This window comes from Chlorocebus sabaeus, chromosome 24 (genome assembly GCF_047675955.1).
Source record: "Chlorocebus sabaeus isolate Y175 chromosome 24, mChlSab1.0.hap1, whole genome shotgun sequence".
In the NCBI taxonomy this organism is placed as follows: Eukaryota; Metazoa; Chordata; class Mammalia; order Primates; family Cercopithecidae; genus Chlorocebus; species Chlorocebus sabaeus.
The window spans coordinates 76,172,203-76,185,125 of record NC_132927.1 but is presented as its reverse complement, the minus strand read 5'-3'; the positions used below and the strand labels follow the sequence as shown (position 1 = coordinate 76,185,125).

Genomic DNA, 12,923 nt, shown 5'->3' with positions numbered 1-12,923 from the left:
CTCTAACCAGACATTGGTTCATTTATTTCTACAATGATCAAGACTGTTAGGATAGGTATTATTTGATACTTGATCCAATTTTATAGATCATAGAAATTCAGGCTAAGAGAGGATGTCCAGACCCGAAGTGTAATCTGGGCCCTATGACACTAAGCCTGGTGACCCTCCTGCAACACTGCACTCCACCGGAAATGCCTGGTTCTGATGGCTCAGTGGGGACACAGCCACAGTGTGGCCAGGGCAAGGCCAACACCACCCACGTGCAGGGCAGATGCTACTGTGAACCGGGAACTAGTACGAGCAGAAGAAAAGAAGCTACTCTGCCAGTAGCAGGGTCTTTCAAGTGGCAATTTTATTAAAAGAAATTGAGTCTGGATGACAAGCAGCTAGTTACACATCATAAGCCGGCCATCCCACTTCACCCTGGAACCAGAGGGCATGGCAGGATCACGCATCTCAAACCAGAGGGCACAGGGGGCTGAGTCTTCTTCCCGGAAGAGATGGCTCTGTAGGGCTGGGTGCTTAGGCTTGCTGGAACCCACACTTGTCAAAGCATTGACACCCAGTGTGTATCCAGAAAACACAGATGGATTGGACTAGTGACAACAGCATGTCTGGTGGGGCAAAGCAGGCCAAAAAGAAGGCGTGCTAAAATAGGAAAAGACTGGAGAGACGGTTCAGCAGCCTGAGCGGGAACCAAAGAAATGGAAATAAGAAATACAACTGAAGAAAGGAGGAGTGTGGCTTTGGCTAGCAAAGCCCCTCCAAGTGGGCTTCCTCTACTGCCACCCCCTGCAGGCAAGTTTAAGTTCAATGGCCTTTCATGTGGGGCATGGGGATAATAAAGAAAAAAGAAATGGCAATTCTTGGCACAATCACTGGCTCTGAAAGTCCCAGTTCAAGAGGTATCAACTACAAGAGGGGCTAAGAAAGAAAATGAGAGAGACAGAGGGGGTGTGGAGAAATAATATAAATAAATATGAAAAAGATAAATCAAAGGAAGACAGGGAAGCTGCGGTACAGACCTTTATTTCCCTGCCCTCATCCTCCAGCTGGGGGCTCAACTTCCTCAGAGCAATGGTGAGAACAATAATGATTTTTAACCCTAGTTATATTACCATTCAAATCATATCTGTGAATGGAGCTTACAAATACAAAGAATTATTACTATTGTTATTCAAACAGCTGAGTGTTGTTAAATGATTATGCATCAGTTACCAGGGATTCCCCTCTCTCTCTCTCTCACTCTCTCTCACACACACACAGCCATGTGCACATGTATTCTCATATATAGCACCTGCATTTGGCATTCAAAAACACTATTAACGATGGAGCTATGATCTCAAAAGGTGGAACAAAAAAAAAAAATATGTGTCCTAGGACACTAAGGACTCCTAACTATATTGAAGATATATGCAACCTGCCCTCTGGTAGGACACCAGAGCTTCCCTTTGCAATCATCTGCAACCACCTGGAGGGCTGCAAAATGCCTTTGTTCCAAAAAGAGCAACCGATCAGATCCCTCATCTCAGACACCAGGCTGGCTGGCTGCTGCTTATTCCACAGTCTTCCACAGCCACGTGGCAGCATTTGAAGCTGTGCTTCAACCTGCCTTCTTGATTTACTGCCCTCCTGATAGGGAGTGAACAAACACTCTAGCTATCTAACCACAGATACATTCCCTGCTAATGGTCTGTGGTTAGCCACAGAAGTACATTATGAAACCAACATATTAGCACACAGAAATGTACTTGTAGATCCTAATCTCAATGATGTTTAGATCCATTCCTATTCCATTTCATCATGTGTTGTCACACGGCATAGACACTCTAGAGTCGAAAGGGCTGGTGTCCCCTTCCTTCTGCCCAGGCTGGAGTGCAGTGGCACAATCTGCTTCTCCTGGAGCAGAAGGCAGCAGGTGTGACAAATGGGAAGAGTCCTGCATGTCAAAAGATGTGGAGTCAAATTACCCTGAACAAGTCACTCAGCCAGACCCAATTTCCTCACCTGTATCATATGGATAATGGTCTTGTTTTGCAAGGCTGCTGGGAGGCATTTTTTTTTTTTTTAAGAGACAGTTTTTTTAAAAAAAGAGAGGGAGAGATGGTCTTGCTATGTCGCTCAGGCTGGTCTTGAACTTCTGGCCTCAAGTGATTCCCTCGTCTCAGCCTCTTAATAGCTGGGATTACAGGCATGAGCCACTTTACCAGGCTTGGAGAAGCTCAAATTTTAAAAAGCTTTATATAAAAGAAAGAAAAATTTAAAAGTTAATGTAAGGGGCTGGGCGTGGTGGCGCAAACCTGTAATCTCAACACTTTGAGATGTTGCGGCAGGAGGACTGAATTCAAGACCAGTGTGGGCAACCAAGTGAGACCCTGTCTCAACAACAACAACAAAAGTAGCCAGGCATGGTGGCACACACCTGCAGCCCCAGCCACTCAGGGGGCTGAGGCAGTAGGATTGCTTGACCCCAGGGGCTTGAGTCTGCAGTGAGCTATGACTGTGCCACTGCACTCCGGCCTGCGTAGAGCAAGACCCTGCCTCCAAAAAAATAAAAAATAAAAAAGTAAATGTAAGAGGTCCTTCCGCAATAACCATGTTAGGCATCATCCAGCCTCTGCTTTAACCTTCAAATGCAATCGGGGGCAGGCACCTTCTAAGGCAAGCGGTTCCACTGTTTGAAAGTGTGTAGGCTTTTGAAAAATCTCAGCTGAAATCTGCCGTGGGGCTTCCGTGCGCCTTCCCACCACATGGCTCCTCCTCCCATGCTTTTCCTCATCTCCTTGTAGAGGATGCACTTCAGTTCAGTTTACAGCAACCGACTAGAGATGACAGTTGGACCTACGTGTTAATGGAGATGAACTAAAGCAAAATACAGCCTCAATTGGGAACCTGCCCCTGGATCCTTTACCTGATGTTAATACACCGGTATACAAGCTGTGGTTAGAAATTCGTTTGCGCACAGAAAAAGCACATTGGGATAATGGAAAAGTCATTACTCTGTATCTTTGGCTTGGTATTTTCCCTGCACTGTATACCTGACTGTGCACTGAACTGGTGTTCTAACCAAATGGTAAAACTATGATGCAGAAACCAGGGTGAGAAGATGTTGTGATGTCAAGATTCTTCTCTTCATCCTCAATAGTCTTCCCCTTGCAAGAGGCCAGCTGCTGAGCACCGGCAACCAACAGTAAGGTCCAAGACATACAGGAGCTTCCTCTCCGCTGAGCAACGCAGTTGAATGACCAGGCTTCTTAGGCTATACTGTCACTGATTACAAGTGAGAGCAACGTGCCATACAGTTCACTTTCAGTAACCACAGAACTAAAAGTATATCAATAAAACAAAATACTGTGTTAGCCCCTGCTCCCATGTATAGGTAGAGCTAAAAAGCTTTAAGTAAAAATATGTAAAGATATATCAACTTCCACAACCACATAGCAGGTTGATAATAACCTTAAAACCCTTGCTGCCAAGTTGCCTATATTCTGGAAGTTAGGATGGCTGGTATCAGACAGGAACATCCTCCAGACATGCTCAGCTCTTCCATTGGAACCCCCCAGGCCCTGAGTTATGGGGAAGTACTATTAATTGGTGGCCTAGGTGATAAGCAAATTGCCTGTGTGTCACAAGCTCAGGGCTAAGAGTCATTTTATTTGGTTATTTTATTCTTCTTGATTTTAAAAGTGCAGAAGCACATTACACAAGATTTTCAAATGCAAAGAGAAACAGAAAGTAATTGTCAGCCCTGCCCCAGCCCAGTGAGGCTGGCTGCGTGGCGTGGGCCTGGGCACTTCACTGAGGGATGCTGGGTGCGAGAGGCTGGGCTCCTGTTCCAGATCTGCCTTCTCCCCTCCCATGTCTGCTTCACCCTTCCCACCACAGAGGGAAACCTCCAGATAGAGCTTCCTGACACCAAGCTCTAAGACAAGAGTGAACACCTCCATCTTCCCTCTTCCCTCTTCCCGTCACCGCAGGGCCAAGGAAGAGATCTTGTCTAAACTTCACGTGCACGCTAGCACTTCTAACATCATTTCTGTCATGGCCACACAACATAATGGAAATTGTCACTTGCAAAATTACCAGGACACCTTATTCCTATACAGAAAGGAGGGTTAATATTTCTGAGAACCATGAAACCATAGATGGGAAGGAAAAACCACCCTACTTTTTAAATAAAAATGTTCTGGTGGGAAAGGAAATATAAACTGTAATTGGTATTTTTACCATCCTTTACAGACCTAAAGTCTGTGTGAGCTCACGAACAAAATCGTATATTATATAGGCTGTATTCTCATAAAATATCACATTTAGTATATTACATTTAAAAGCATGTTCTGGCTGGGCACGGTGGCTCATGCCTGTAGTCCCCGCACTTTGGGAGGCCAACGTGGAAGGATGACTTGAGGCCAAGAGTTCAAAGACCAGTCTGGGCAACAGAGCAAAACCCTGTCTCTAAAACAACTCTTTGAAAAACTTAGCCAAGCAGGGTGGTGCAAGCCTACAGTCCCAGCTACTCAGGAGGCTGAGGCATGAGGATCACTTGAGCTCAGGAGTTCAAGGCTGCAGTGAGCTATGATTGCACCACTATACTGAAGCGTGGATGACAGAACAAGATCCTGTCTCTAAAAAACTAAATAAAATCAACAATTAAATTAATTTGAAAAGCATGTTCTGACCATATGGAGTTTAGTTGAGGAGTTAATGATTTAAAATTTTTCTCTGCTCTCCTCTGCAGATGTGAAGGACCAGGAAGATCCAGGCCTCAGGTTTCCTTCCTCCTAAAACCTGCGGCTTGCTTTGACTTCTCTCCTGACTTGAGCCCTGTGACTACAGTTGGCAAGTCCACACTCTCCTCCTGGGTGATCTCATCAACAAGGGGGCCCTCAACCACGACCGACACTGATGACTCCTCAACTGACACCGCAAGGCCAGAACCCTCTCAAGCTCCAGCTCTGACTCCTTCTGGACACTTTCGCCTGAAGATAGAGCGATGCACGTGTGTGTGTGTGAAAATGATACATGAAGTTCACGTGGTCATCTTGCCTCTAATCCTCTTCCCACGCCCCTCACCTCTATGAAAGCACCACCGTGCAGCCATCAATCTATAGATCTTGGCGTATCTTTGACTGGTTCCATATTTTTTGCCCTCAACATGGAATCAATCATCAAATCCTGCCTATTTGAAATATCTGCAGATATAGGACATTAAATATCTCCTAAATATCCACACATTCACCTCCATTGTCACCTCCTTGGTTTGGGCCTGAGTGGTGTCTTCTGGGCTCCTGCAACAACCTCAACTGGTTTATGCACCACTCTCATCACTCCCCATCCCATTCCTCTTCTTTACGTCTGAGTGATCCTTCCAAAGTGCAGATTCCATCACCTCCCATCCCTGCTTAACTCCTGTAGTGAATCTCCATTGTCCTTGGGATCTGGCCTCCCAAGGCTGATACTTCCTTGGCCCCCTCTTATCCCTGCGCCTCCACCCCTAACTCTCGTACTGCAGCCCTACTGAACTCTTTGTGGTTTCGTGAACAACACATACTCTCGCCTGCTTCCAAGCCTTTTCCCAAGCCACTCTATCTTCATGGAACACCTCCCCACGCTTCCTTACCTGGCTTTACTTCTACTTCTACCCTTCCAAGCTCAGCTCGGTGATACTTTCTCCAGGAAGCACCCCTCGTCGCCACCACTAGAAGACCAAGCTGGGCGGGGGTTCTACCTACACTCTAGCAGAGCATCCCTTCTGCTTACTGTGATCACAGCACTCACAAGAAGGTTTTGCAAGCATCTGTTTACTTGACCCCCTTCTCCATTAGACCGTGAGCTCCCTGCAGTCAGGGACTGTGCCATTCATCTGAGTATCCCCAGCACCTAGCACACCACCTGGCCCAGTCAGCCCTCAAGGAATGTACCGAATGAGGAACCTTCCAGTACTCAACAGCAGCAGTTCTAAGTGTGGTCCACATACCCCTGAGTCCCTGAGACCCCTTCAGGCAGTCCCTGAGGTCAGAATTACGTCCATAACAATGCCAAGCTCTAATTTCCTTTGTTGTTGTGTGACACCTGCACTAATGCTGCAGGGGCCATGGTGGTGGCACCTGGGCTGCCTCAGCACCAGCCGGGGTGGGCACCACATTGCTGTGCTCTTCACTGCCACCTACAAGGAAGATGCCAAGTTCATAAACGAAGGCCTTTGATGATGCTGTAAGCAATATCAATTTTATTAAAGCTCAACCTTGAGTACAGGTCTCTTTACAAAGCACTTTTGTGGCACACCAGCCAAACTGAGCACTGTGCAGTCAAGCTGTGAGCTTTTTTTCAGTGAACATCATTTTCACTTGGAAGAACAACTGACGGACAAACCAGGGTTCTTCACACCTGACTGTTCTATAATCGTTTTCTCAAAAAAATGAATGTAGTGAGCCTGTCACTCCAGAAAAAAACAACTCACAGCATTTGCTGCCAAGGATAAAGTTGAGTTTTTCAGAAAGAGAGAAAAAACTTTGGAAAATTTGTACCAGCCTCTGTAAGCCTGACAGCTCTCCAACACCTAAGTGCTGTTTTGATGACATTGGGGGTGGATATCAGCCCATGTGCTTTTTTGATATTGTGTAATGAAATAGGTCACATTTGGAAGGTCTGCATAACTCAGAGAATCAATGTTCTCAAATAATCAAAGCACGGTGTTACAAAATCAAGCCTGGGGAAACAGCCATTTAAAAGGAAGACAGACCAAAAAGTTTGAGAACTGCTAACCTGCGTGGCAAAGTGAAGGACATGGAGTAAGAAGATGTCAGCCACACACAGCTCCATCCAAATGGACTCCTCCCTTCTCTGTGGCATCCACCACGCCTCTGGCAGTTAGAAATGGATCTTGCACTTGGATGTGGCAGTTGTACCATTCTGGCTTAGGCCTTCTTCATTTCAAATGAAACATGAAACTTTCAAAATCGGACCAAACTAAGAAAATGTGGGTCAGAAGAAGACCTATGGACCAGGAATCCCGTTGCCACAGCAAGCTGAGCGAAGCATCCGTCCAGCCTCTAAGCTCCTGATGTCCTTATCTGTAGCACGAGGCCTACCTGCCTGCAAACAGACTGTGGTTGTGGGACTCAAATCAAATATGGGCTCAGTGCGGTGGCTCACACCTATAATCCCATCACTTTGGGAGGCCAAGACAGGCCAATCACCTGAGGTCAGGAGTTCAAGGCCAGCCTCACCAACATGGTGAAACCCCGTCTCTACTAAAAATAAAAAATTAGCCGGACATGGTGGTGGATGCTTGTAGTCCCAGCTACTCAGGAGGCTGAGCCAGGAGAATCGCTTGAGCCAAGGTGGTGGAGGCTGCAGTGAGCCAAGATCGTGTCACTGCACCGCAGCCTGGGCGACAGAGTGAGACTCCGTCTAAGTAAAATAAAATAAAATAAAATATGAGTGAAAGTACTTCTAGTCGGACCTCTCTGACCACAGAGGTAGCTCAGGCCATGCCTCAAGTTTTATCTGACAGCATTTGACATCAATTATAATCCTCCAAAAGGCAGGATTCCATTGATGAAAGTCAGTGACTAGAAAGTAAAACAATGTTCAAACATCTGTGCTCTGACGAACAGCAGTTGCCGTATCTGAAGTGCTTGCTTCACAAGAATCTCCACATTCTTACCCCTGTCAGATTTCTATCTTCCAGGAGCCACCCTTCCTTTACCTCTGAGCATGACACAAGATGCTCATCTTGTAAGCATCTCTACGACAGAATCAAGGCTGATGTCACCAACGCAATTTACCTTTCAAGTCATAAAGAAACATCACAAACACCCTAAAAATCCCCTTTGCTCACAAAAACCCAACAAAGAGTAACTCACAAATTTTCCTACTAATCTCCAGTTCTGCCATCCAATCAAAGCTGTTTTTCTAGAATGCAGAAAGTATTTACGCTACCATTTGCTCTCTAAAATAAAAAGCTATTCATCTTCATTTTAACAAAGTCAAAAAGAAACCATTGTTTGCAGAAGAAAAAGAGATCAATTACAATTTTCTCTAAAATAAATCAGTGTTAGTCATGACACAACAAGGGGGCATATCATTACACTATTAGAAGGTGTGCAGTTCTTAGAAGCCAAGCCTCGGCCGGGAGCGGTGGCTCATGTCTGTAATCCCAGGACTTTAGGAGGCTGAGGCAAGCGGATCATGAGGTCAGGAGATCGAGACCATCCTGACTAACACGGTGAAATCCCATCTCTACTAATAATACAAAAAATTAGCCGGGCGTGGTGGCGGGTGCCTGTAGTCCCAGCTACTTGGAAGGCTGAGGCAGGAGAATGGCGTGAACCCAGGAGGTGGAGCTTACAGTGAGCGGAGATCGCCCCACTGCACTCCAGCCTGGGCAACAGAGCAAGACTCTGTCTCAAAAAAAAAAAAAAAAAAAAAAAGGCAGCAGCAGCCAATCTTCACAGATCCCAGTTTTAGCATGAGGGGAAACTCAAGCTCGCAGATATCAAAATGACTAGGCAATGCTCAAGCCATGAGTATGGGCTCCACAGGAAGGTTCTGGAGTCACAAAAACCAGGCTAAATACTGGCTCTGCCCTCCCTAGCTGTGTGACCCTGAGTAATTCTGTTTCCCTCTCTGAGCTCAGCTGTTCTATCTGTAAATCTGAGGTAACCCAACCTACCCTCCAAGGATTACTGCAATAAATAAAGAGCATATATGCTAGCATAGTGCTTAGCACGAAGTCGCTGTAAGAATAACATCCACTGAGCCCCGTGCACATGACCGCTGTCCTGCATGACAGGACCTGCCTGTGGCCCCGGAAGATGTCTTATTGGCTACATGCTAACTGGTCCATTTGGGGTGGGATTCATTGGAGCCTCAGATGAGGTATGATACAAGCCTCTAACTGCTCTGCAAAATAACTTTAACTTGTAGTTTTACACAATCCATTATGCAATCTATTCTTCGTTTTATAGTTTCATGACCTATTTTAAAATGCTTTATAATAAAATACTTTCCAGCCAGGCACAGTGGCTCATGTCTGTAATCTCAGCACTTCAGCAGGCCAAAGCAGGAAGATTGCTTGAGACCAGGAGTTTTTGAGACTGGCCTGGGCAACATAACAAGATCTCGGCACTACAAAATTAAAACAACCAAAAATTATCTGGACTTGGTGGGGCACACTTATAGTCCAGCTACTTGTGAGGATTGCTTGAGCCCCGGAGTTCGAGATTACAGTGGGCCAGGATCATGCCAAGAAACTGCACTCCAGCCTGAGTGACAAAGCGAGCTCCTGCCCCTAAAAAAATTTAAATAAAAATAAAATAAGTTCCTTTGACCTTCCTTTTGAGTTACTGGTTTTCAATGTCTCTTTTAAGATGAAATCTAGTTCTGAATCTTCCAAGGTCCTTTACAACTCTAGGTTTCCACGAAAATGGCAACAGGTCTACCGGCCCCTTTCATGTTTTAGTGTTTGGGGAAAGGATTGTGTCAACTCTTGAAGTTACAATAGCATAGAACACCGTGGAAGGATACAGTGACAAGTACATAGCTCTTCATCATCTGTTTCAGATCTTGGGCTTGCCATTTGCCCTGCTCTGATGCTGCTGGCCTTCAACTGCTAAGACAGGTCTCCACGCAGGCACAGTGTGCTCCGGGCAGCTGACCCAGGCACCAGCAACCTCCTGGCAGATGTGAAAGGGATTCTTGGGTCAGGTATTCTGGAGCATAAAAATAAATATTCAGCTTGTCTAAACTCAAGTCTCAATTCCAAATGAGTTGATGAAATTGCTGATAACTAGTTATTGATTAGGATTGGTCTAACGATCTGCAAAATAGCCAGTCCTCCTCCATCTCTATAGTTAAATTTTTTTTTTTAAAGACAGAGTTCTTGCTCTGCCTCCCAGACTAGAGTGCAGTGGCATGACTGTAGCTCACTGCAGCAACCAACTTCCCAGGCTCAAGCGATCCTCCCATCTCAGCCCCCCAAGTAGCTGGGACTACAGGCACATGCCACCACACCTGGCTAATTTTTTATAGAGACGGGGTCTCACTATGTGGCCCAGGCTGGTCTCAAACTCCTGGGCTCAGGCAATCCTTCTGCCTCGGCCTCCCACAGTGCTGGGATTACAGGCATGAGCCACCACACCTGGCCATTTCAATTGTTTTTAACTGGTAAAGATAGTTATTTTTGTCAGTCTTGATAACCTACCAAATGATATTTTCTACAACCAAAACACTATATAATTGTACATGTTAGGGTATTTGAATTTTTGTCTTGAAGATAATGATTAAAGAGAAAAAAAGCTAAGTAGCTGGGGTTTTTTCCCTTAAATCAAAAGCCAGGATTTCTCTTGCATGAGACCGTCCCCTGTTCCTCCCTCCCTGAGAAACACAAAATTGACAGGGCTGATATTTCAAAGCGTACAAAACTGGTTCAGCCATACCCATAATCCTTCTGCTTGGCAAAACAAGATTAATCACCTTCCCTCAAGAAAGGCAGCTAATTGAGGTTCCTGGGCCAAACAGAGTACTACATTTCAAAGGGTGGCACCCAATTTATTCAGCCTTAGGAGAAGGATGTGGAGGTTTCACAGTGTGGAACAGATTTTATACACAGCAAATGAGAGAGCCTTTGGTTTGGGGTCCCTCTGCCTGCTCACTGCTTGTTAGCTATGCATCAGGAAAGAAAATTATTACACTTAGAAACACTTTATCTGTTTATTTGCTTTTAAAACCACCATGTAAGAATGTTTAGCTAAAGAAAAGCAAATTGCACCAAAGCTGTTGGTAGCTAAGATACTAGTCACTGGGAACTCCAAACAAACAATTCTGAGCCTCTATTAAAGGTGTTTATTATTTCCTTGACCCTTGAAACTTTCTGCAACCCTGCAGAGAAGGAAGGCTGACTCCCCTGCCTACCCCACCTGCTTCCAACCTCCCCCAAATCTTGACACTCTGAGCCTCTTTGGTATGGAGGACACCTCTGAGCCAGGCAAAGTGAAGAGCCGACTGTACAGGGAGGGCCATGGGACAATGCATGTGGGGAGGCGCACTGTGCAGCCGAGGAGGGGTCACTGGGAGGTGGATGGCAGGGAAGAGATCTGACAGCACCTCAATGCTGTGTACCAGTATGTCAGCCTCAGAAAAGCATCTTCACCTGGAGGCTGCCTGGCATCTACCTTTTTAGAGTTAGGTTGGAAAATATTTATTTGGCTGACTTCCTTTCTCAGTGTATGTCCAGCTGTTTCGGTATCACAGAGAGCGAGCCTCATGAATGTCCTCGGTTGGGCACACACACAGCGCCTGGTGATGAAGGGGCTGGGCGTGCTACGGTCAGGCCTCCCTGACTGCATCAGCAAACCTAACCCCCGAATTACCAGCCATACATCTCACCATTGCACCAACTCCAACACACACTTACTCTCACCTGTAAACTAGGCAATGCAGAGTTCTCAAAGATGAATGAATACCGGGGGGGGCTTAGCTCTTAAGATGTCAGACAGGAGAGTAGAGGAATAAGTATGGGTGACTCTTGAACACTGTGGGTTTCAACTGCGCAGGTTCACTTACACAGGGATTTTCTGCCACCTCTGCCAGTTCTGAGCCAGCAAAACCAACCCTTCCTCCTCCTCAGCCTATTCAATGTAAAGACAACAAGGTTGAAGACCTTTGTGATGATCCACTGCCACTAATGAACAGTACATGTATTTTCTTTTCCTTGTGATTTTTCTTTATTTTCTTCTCTCTCTCTCTCTCTCTTCTCTCTTTCTTTTTGAGACATGGTCTCATTCCCGTTGCCTACTTTGGAGTGCAGGGATGTGATCTTGGCTCACTGCAGCCTCAGCCTCCAGTTTCAAGCAATCCTCCACCTCAGCCTCCTAAGTAGCTGGGACTACAGGTTTGCGCCACAAAGCCTGGCTAATCCTTTTTTTTTTTTTTTTTTTTGTATTTTTGGTAGAGACAGAGTTTTGTCATGTTGCCCAGGCTGATCTCAAACTCCTAGGGTCAAGTGATCCTCCCGCCTTGGCCTCCCAAAGTGTTGGGATCACAGGCATGAGCCACCCAACTCGGCTTGATTTTCTTAGCAACATTTTCCTTTCCCTAGCTCACTTTATCGTAAGAATACAGTATACAATACATATAACATACAAAGTATGTGTTAATTGCTTGTATTATTGGTAAGGTTCTGGTCAACAGTAAGCTGTTAGTAGCTAAGATTTTGAGGAGTCAAAAGCTATATTCAACATGAGGCACAGTGGCTCACACCTGTAATCCCAGAACTTTGAGAAGCCAACGTGGGTGGATCACTCAAGCCCAGAAAGTTAAGGTTGCAGTGAGCTGTGATGGCACCACTGCACTCCAGCCTGGGTGATAGAGCAAGACCCTGTTTCAAAAAACAAAAACCCCAACAAACAAAAAGACCGTTATACACGAATTTTTAACTGTGCTAGGGCTCAGCACCCCCTAACCCCTGCATTGTTCAAGAGTCAACTGTATATGAGGTGAACATCATAAGAGATGGGGAGAACCGCCATATGGGATCCCAGACAGACATATCCGGATGTGAGAAAAGAGGAAGAAGAATCAGAAAATACTTTACCATGGGATCAGAGAGTTTTTTCTTTAACTGACAATAACAGTATATATTTAATGGGTACAATGCAATGCTTTGATTCATGCATATGATGTGGATGATTACATCAAGCTAATTAACATACCTATCACATCACATATTTATCATTTTTTTGCACTGAGAACATTTAAGATCCACTCTTTTAGCAATTTTGAAACATATAATATGTTATTATTAACTATAGCCACCAGAGTGAGTTTCACAATTCACAAAGCAGAGTCACATAGATTATTTCACTTAAGACTGGCAAGGATTAGGAAGGAATCCCAACTTATGGCATAGAAAACTGAGG

At 45.3% G+C, this 12,923-nt stretch overlaps 1 protein-coding gene across 4 annotated transcripts in view; it reads right to left on the bottom strand.

The window, feature by feature from the left end:
* EML1 (EMAP like 1) overlaps positions 1-12,923 on the bottom strand; it is a 208,877-nt gene that overhangs the window by 122,324 nt on the left and 73,630 nt on the right. The gene's annotated exons all lie outside the window — the stretch shown is intronic.